Genomic DNA, 7,082 nt, shown 5'->3' on the forward strand with positions numbered 1-7,082 from the left:
GGGGGGGGGGGGGGGGGGGGGTCCTTGATCCACGGGGAGGAGAGGATAGAAGAAGAAGGTGAGGGTGGATAAAAGAGCATGGATGGATGGATGAATAGAGGAGGCAGGGGACCATGTTACGATAAACCCATCTGAGGGACGGCCTTGTGCTTGATCTGGAGCTTTCCTGGAACTTTGAGCTTGAATTCCCTTGACCCCTGCTCCCTTAACCCCTCCCCCCTACCACCTGACCCATCCCCCCCCCCCCCCCCCCCCCCCCTCCATATCAGCCCCTACCAAACTATCAGGCTGATTGGCTGATTAGTCGTACGGACACTGTTGGAAGTAGGATGAGTGAGTTAAGGTGATTCGTATGGTTCAGTCTCGGAGACTGACACGCAAACCAACGCTTTGTTGTTTGATCATTTGCAATGTTTGCATCAAGGCTGAGCATCATATACCGCGAAGATACTGCCCAATCAGGACCACAGGCCGATGATATAGTCACAGGAATCATCTTGATTTTGGAGAAAAGTTCGATCACCACGCTATGGCAGTGTGTGTTTTCAGTTGTTTATATTCAAACCCCTGATTTATCACCCGTAGAAAGTGTTAACACCGTAGAGCTTACCTTTTATTTCTTGGCTGTCAAACTCTGATATACGAACCCTTTCAAACATTTATGTGTGTTTGTTTGCCATTTGGTTTGTTATTCCGAGCATATATAATGCACTTTACTGCCGGTCCATCTCAACCGGTGTCCAGTTCTCTATTCCTCTGTCCCCCCCCTCTTCCTTCTTTCACCTCTTCCAAAGTGAAAAAAGAATTGGCCGCATTAGACCTTTTAAATAGAGCCACCCGTGCATGACATTACGGTTGGATTTAATTGTCTTTATGTTTAAGCACCACCCAGACCCTAGTCCCACGACAACTCATCTATTAATCTGTTTAAATGTTCATTAGGATTGCTGTAGGATTGGAATCAGAGCCAAGTTGTAGCTTTCCCCCATGTGACTCTCTCTCTCTCTCTCTCTCTCTCTCTCTCTCTCTCTCTCTCTCTCTCTCTCTCTCTCTCTCTCTCTCTCTCTGTCTCTGTCTCTCTCCCTCTCTCTCTCTGTCTCTCTCTCAGTTTTCTCTCTCCTGCTTACTCTGACTCTGACTCTCTCTCTCTCTCTCTCTCTCTCTCTCTCTCTCTCTCTCTCTCTCTCTCTCTCTCTCTCTCTCTACGGCTTAGGGCTGAATCCTCTGCCCAGGTACCTTGAGCCTGCATAGGTTGAGACTAATGACGACTAATAGGGAAGTTGGCTGGAAAGCAATAGCAGCCCCTGGCTCTGCATTGGGCCCTGAGTTCACCCAACAGGGGAGCAGTTAGCCTTGTTATTCTCTCTCTGCGTGATAACATTCACATAGACTGGGCGGGCAGTCTCCAAAAATGTTGATGTCATTTATGAGAGAAGAGGGAGTGCTGTCTCTAAGTATGTCATCACGGCCCACTTTGTAATTCAAATACCGTTTTATAAATATTTTTTGAGGGGAAAACAATTAGACGGAACAGCTTTTGATTCTTGTGATTTTTCGAAAACAAGTCGAGCTGAGCTGCGAACTCGGATCGATTGGGCCGACGTTTAACGGAGAGCGTATACGTTTGGGAGTCGCACGCGTTTCCTTAACGCGGCCGTAGATGCTGTTGTGTTGTTGAAGCTTGAGACTGAAGGGTAAAAACTCACCTTGGTGCCCTGTTGTTGTCTTCCATAAATTAGACAATGTGGAGTTTTATAGTCGCTCTTCTGCGGTGCGCGGTGCCCCAGGCTTTATTACCCCTGCAGTGTTGATATTAAAATGCAGGAGGGGCCTGATGCATTTTTTTCTGTCATCTCTCTGTCTGACTTTAATAATACTATAAAGCTGCTCTCCGCCACCGGTGGAAGGCTGAGGGGGGAGACAAAGGGAATAAATTAGGAGGAAAAAAGAGGAGTGAATATATGGTTTTGGTACATCACATGTAATCCAGGCCGGATCCCCTTTAGTTTTAACATTCAGCCTTTAAGAGCCAGAGTCAAGGAGGGTCACATCCATCTCATTTTACTGGCCCTTCTGCCTGCGTGTGGACCACCCTCCTCATCCTCACAAACATCTTCACATGACGTCGTTGTGCTGACACTGCGTCCTGTCTGACAGCCGAGGAACCATCTGCATGAAGTCAAAGCATTGGGTAAATTATTTGTGCTCATTTAAATGTACTATGTGTAATGATTTAAACATATAAATGTTTTTATTTATATTTTATTTATTTGCGAGTGTGAGAGTGTGTGTGTGTGTGGATCCGTTAAATCCTCGTCCTCGTTTTGAACGTCTCACTCATGTCCGATCAGTGTGTTCTTTCTGATTAGCTCTTAATTGAGATCACCTGTCACGCACCCCTTTATTAAAGGTGACACAATGGGTTTGGTTTTCTTTTCGCATCGGCCTGTGTCAATCGAGGTTGAGTTTAGTGAGGGTTGAAAGTTTTCGCTCTAGATTGCAGATCACTATTTTCACTTTATACAAACTGGAAGTATGCGTTGTTGCGTGTTTGTTTTTGTGGGCATTTGACTGAACAGCCCAGACAAATATTGCTACCAACATGTCACTTCGAAACAGACCACCGCAGTGAGTAAAAGTTATTTTCCTTTATTAAATGTTGACGTTTTTGGGCTGTCTCCTCAGACACAAGCCATCAGTATCCCTGCTCTTTGCACCTTGACATGCATGTCGCCGCTGTTTGTTAACCTAGCTTTGCTGATTTGTATCTTGTGATGTGTGTGTGTTTTTCTTAACAGGTGTTAGATGACTGACAAGATCTATGGGGGGGCCCCCTTTGGGCCCCCCCATACCAACTTGGTCTTCAAAGGAATCTAGTGCCATGGGACTCCAGTGTCTTCAAAACATCCTCGGAATACATGTGTATGAATGGTCCACCGAAGGGTTGATCTGGAAGCCACCACGGTCCACACAGTAATCTCAGCGCCATCTTTCGGTCTTGGTCAGGATTTGTTACAGTTGCCCTTCAATGTAGCAGGCTAGGGGTTTCTGAAGAAGCCTGCTTTACGTAGCATTTGAGTACAAATATTGTGCAAAATGCTCATGTAATTGCACTAGCACTAGTAACCTGTAGATTAGCTTAGTTTAACGTCATTCCGTGCTGTCTCTGTCAAATGTGTGGCTTACTTTAAGTCCACAAGGCCCTCTGGTAAACCACGTTGGAACACCCCTGGACAAGGTGATAAGTCACTGGGTGTGTGCTAAAGTTTTGTTCCATTTTTCACTAGTTGGTTAAGGTTTGGTAGAATTGTTTGGATGGTAGCGACGTGATGGCGTATGTACAAGAGCCTACCGTGGCCAGGCCACAGTTACGATGGCCACGGCCAGATGGCCTAATGTGAGTGCAACCTTGATTGCATTTGTTTACTGTTTACCATTGGATGTTTATGCAATTTGGCTTAATTCATCCGCAGTAAAGCTGCATTTGACTATTCCAGGGTCGTTTTGTACAGGCTTTCAATTGACCATGTTGACTAGTTTGTGGGAAGTTTTTTTCTTTTTTTACCCTTGCTTACAATCCAACGGTTGTGACCACTTATGCAACTGGGCTGTGAACCTTGCAATTCTAGTTGCATATTTGTACACGCAAGCTTGTCCATTTCTATCGCCATCACTAACACTTGCTTCAGCATTTCCTTGTAGGCCATTAGCTGACTTGTGTATTGGAGCGATGATTTGGGTATTTTAAGATGCTTGAAAACCTAAAATAAAGCAAAATGCGTGTCAGGTGTGCAAGAGCCAATTTGTTGGCTTGCAGTAGTCGAGGAGTTGCCGTAGGTCGTAAGCCATCTGGAGGTTGTGGCAATGGAGGCTTGTGGTAGATCTGCCATCCAAGAAAGGTTAATTCTTCTGAAGCATGATTAATAGTTTAGTCAATTGAATCTATTCATATAGAACTATAAAATCCAAGACTGCAGCCAGTAACTTGGATCGCAATATGTGGAAAGTATTAGTCTTCATTTGTAACAACAGAATAATTAACATGACTAACTGGGTTTCTTCCATTTTCTAACTAGGGGGACTTGACTGGTGAGTCTACTGGATTAATCAGTAGCGGTACTTTGCCCAACAGATTTGATGGCATGACTACAGGGTGACAAAGACAATTATTCCCTGCCTATCAAAAGAGACTTCTAAAAATCTGCTAGAACAGTTCCTATACTTTTTGTATAATTTGGTCATGCTGCAAATTTACTTTTTGTAGTTGCTCCATATTTGGTTATTTGACAGCCTAACCTGCTAGAAAAGTCTATTCAAATCGGCTAAATATAATGAACTAAATTAATAGCCATGAAATGTTGTCACTCATACTAATGGCAAATACCCTCTTTCAGTTGGTGGTTCAACACTGATGTCTCTCTAGGCTTGAGGGAGAGCTCACAAGTAAATTACACGAATGTCCTGGAGCAATTGGGAATACACTTTTATTTAGTCTACCTGACCAGGGACATCTTTGAACTATAGGTCGCCTAACCCAAACTTTTCACTCTTGTTAGGTTGTCCTTTTCTCTTGTTTTAAGCCGAAAGGGCTGAAATATCAACATTTCAGGTATTCTGTTTGGATAATGTGCAAAACTTGTGGCTTCACTAATAAAAAAAAATTAACAAATGTATTTTTCTTAATGTGGTTAAACTATTTAAAGATTTGTATGCAAAATATTTCTGCTCAATTTGTGGTCAATGAAACTCTGACATTTTTTAATTTGATAAAACAACTATGGGTTAAAGGTATTTGCTTTGGGCATCTTTTGATATTTTTAGAATCTAGCTCCATTGCCGTTAGAAATGGTGTCTCCCAGACAACGTATGCTTTTGGCGACTGGGTTGGCTCTCAGATAAACGGGTTTCACGTCACAGGGTTTGGGAGGAAGGGGCGGACCTTCTGAGAGGGTGTTCCGGGGGTTTCCTTCCGGGCGGGAGTTTTGGTTGTTTTCCGGTGGAGCTGTGGCTGCCTGTCCGATTGTGGAATCCAATAAACCTGCTATCAAGCTTACTTCGCTCAATACCTCGCCTGTGGTTATTACAATATCATTAAAAGTTACATAAAGTAACGGTTTAATAACACAAACGCAGGAAACACGTGAGCTGCTAGTTTAGCGAAAGCAGCGTCCCTAGCAACCTGACGTCGTTGAAACATGCGAGCGAGCCGATTAAATCTTCCTAATAACTATAAAACTAAAGATCAGATACAATCTCGCTAGAAATGTCATTAGAAACACGTTTAATGGTGTATCTGTCCTAAAATATTGCATTTCCCATTCAGATAACGATTAATATGACTACGTAACAATTTCACCAAATGCTAGGAGAACGTATCGCCCCCTGTTGGTGCTATTCCCCCATTCATTTCGAATGGAGAAGGACGCGTGTTCAGGGTGACGCTTTGGTCAGGCAGAGCGTGACCCTGAACACGCCTTGCGATGTGGACAAACGTATCTATTTTACGCCTTGGCGTGATACCGGGTGGGTGTGTGTGTGTGTGTGTGTGTGTGTGTGTGTGTGTGTGTGTGTGTGTGTGTGTGTGTGTGTGGTGGGGGGGCTGGGTGTCTGTTTTGTGTGTGTGTGTGTGTGTGTGTGTGTGTGTGTGTGTGTGTGTGTGTGTGTGTGTGTGTGTGTGTGCTTGCACATATAATAAAAATGAAAAGAATGATAATAATTACACATTTTATATGAAGTGTGTTTGAGGGTCTAAAAAAGCACATCGGATTCCTCCCTGTTCTACGTGCATAACAGAGCACGAGCGTGGAAATGAGGGGGAGGGTGCGATCGGGGGTCGGTGGAGGGCTTCACCCAATCAATAACCCTCTGCTCTCAAGTGCATTTAGGCCTTGATAATGTGCTCAGCTCCACTATTTTAATTTCAACATAAACCTGACCCTTACCTCCAGGTTTCTCTCTCTCTCTCTCTCTCTCTCTCTCTCTCTCTCTCTCTCTCTCTCTCTCTCTCTCTCTCTCTCCGGCTCAGGGCTGAATCCTCTGCCCAGGTATCTTGAGCCTCTCTCCCCCCGTCCCGCGGCGTTTAGGGTGGCTGACAGAAGGGGGTTGCGTGTGAACGTGTGGAAGAAGGTCCGAGGCCCGTCACTCAGTCAAACTCAATGCACTCCGCTTGCATTGCGCCTGTCAGGGTTCTGCTTTTCCCGCAGAATATCAGAGTTGATATCAACCGAATTAAATGTGGAATGAGTCGCCTGCACTTTGTATACGCTGTCAGGGCCTTTTCGTTGTCTCAAATTCTTCTGCTTCTCAAAATCGGGAGATTGTGATTTTTCTTTGTGTTACAAAATTATTGTTTGACTGTATTGGTTTTGGAAAAAATATCTCAAAAGCAAAACATGAAAAACATAAGCCCTTGGTTTATGTGTTTGAGCCCGTGTAGTCCTGTCCTAAGCCGTCTTTAAAGAACCAATGCTGAACTCAAACCTTGTGAACATAATAATCCTCGACCACCCATACATTGCGTTTTCCCCTGGTTCCTCTAGTCAGGGGAGCCTGTTAACTCACCTCCAGGCCTGCTGCGTGTCACATACAGAGGTGTTGGCGGCCAATCTACCTCAGACCTCTGCACTTCCACATGGTGGAAAACCTTGTATTTTCCTCTACACTTGCATCTTACTACTTTGTTCAAGGGTTTCGTCGTTATCAAAAATATGTTAAAATTTCGAAAGATACGGACACTTCGTTTTTTTTTTTTGGACAATATAATTTCCCGGATTAAGACTGAAAAGGAATTAATAAATTGATGATCCATATGAAATAAGAAATGAAGCAGGAACGCCTCGACGCCAAGGTGAGGATGATGGATACTCGACGGAGGACACCACGTCCATTAGGGCCTTCAACCAAGATGAATCTATCTATTATCGTGTTCCCTAAAACACAACTAATAGCTTTTAGATATTTAGCTGCTTTTTAACCTGACTGTATTTTTATTTATTGTCTCAAGAGGTATGCTGCTGAATTACTGTTGCACGCAGATTATAAATAATATGCATAGGCAAAAACAAAACAAACAAACAAATAAG

This window comes from Gadus chalcogrammus, chromosome 12, assembly GCF_026213295.1.
Source record: "Gadus chalcogrammus isolate NIFS_2021 chromosome 12, NIFS_Gcha_1.0, whole genome shotgun sequence".
NCBI lineage: Eukaryota > Metazoa > Chordata > Actinopteri > Gadiformes > Gadidae > Gadus > Gadus chalcogrammus.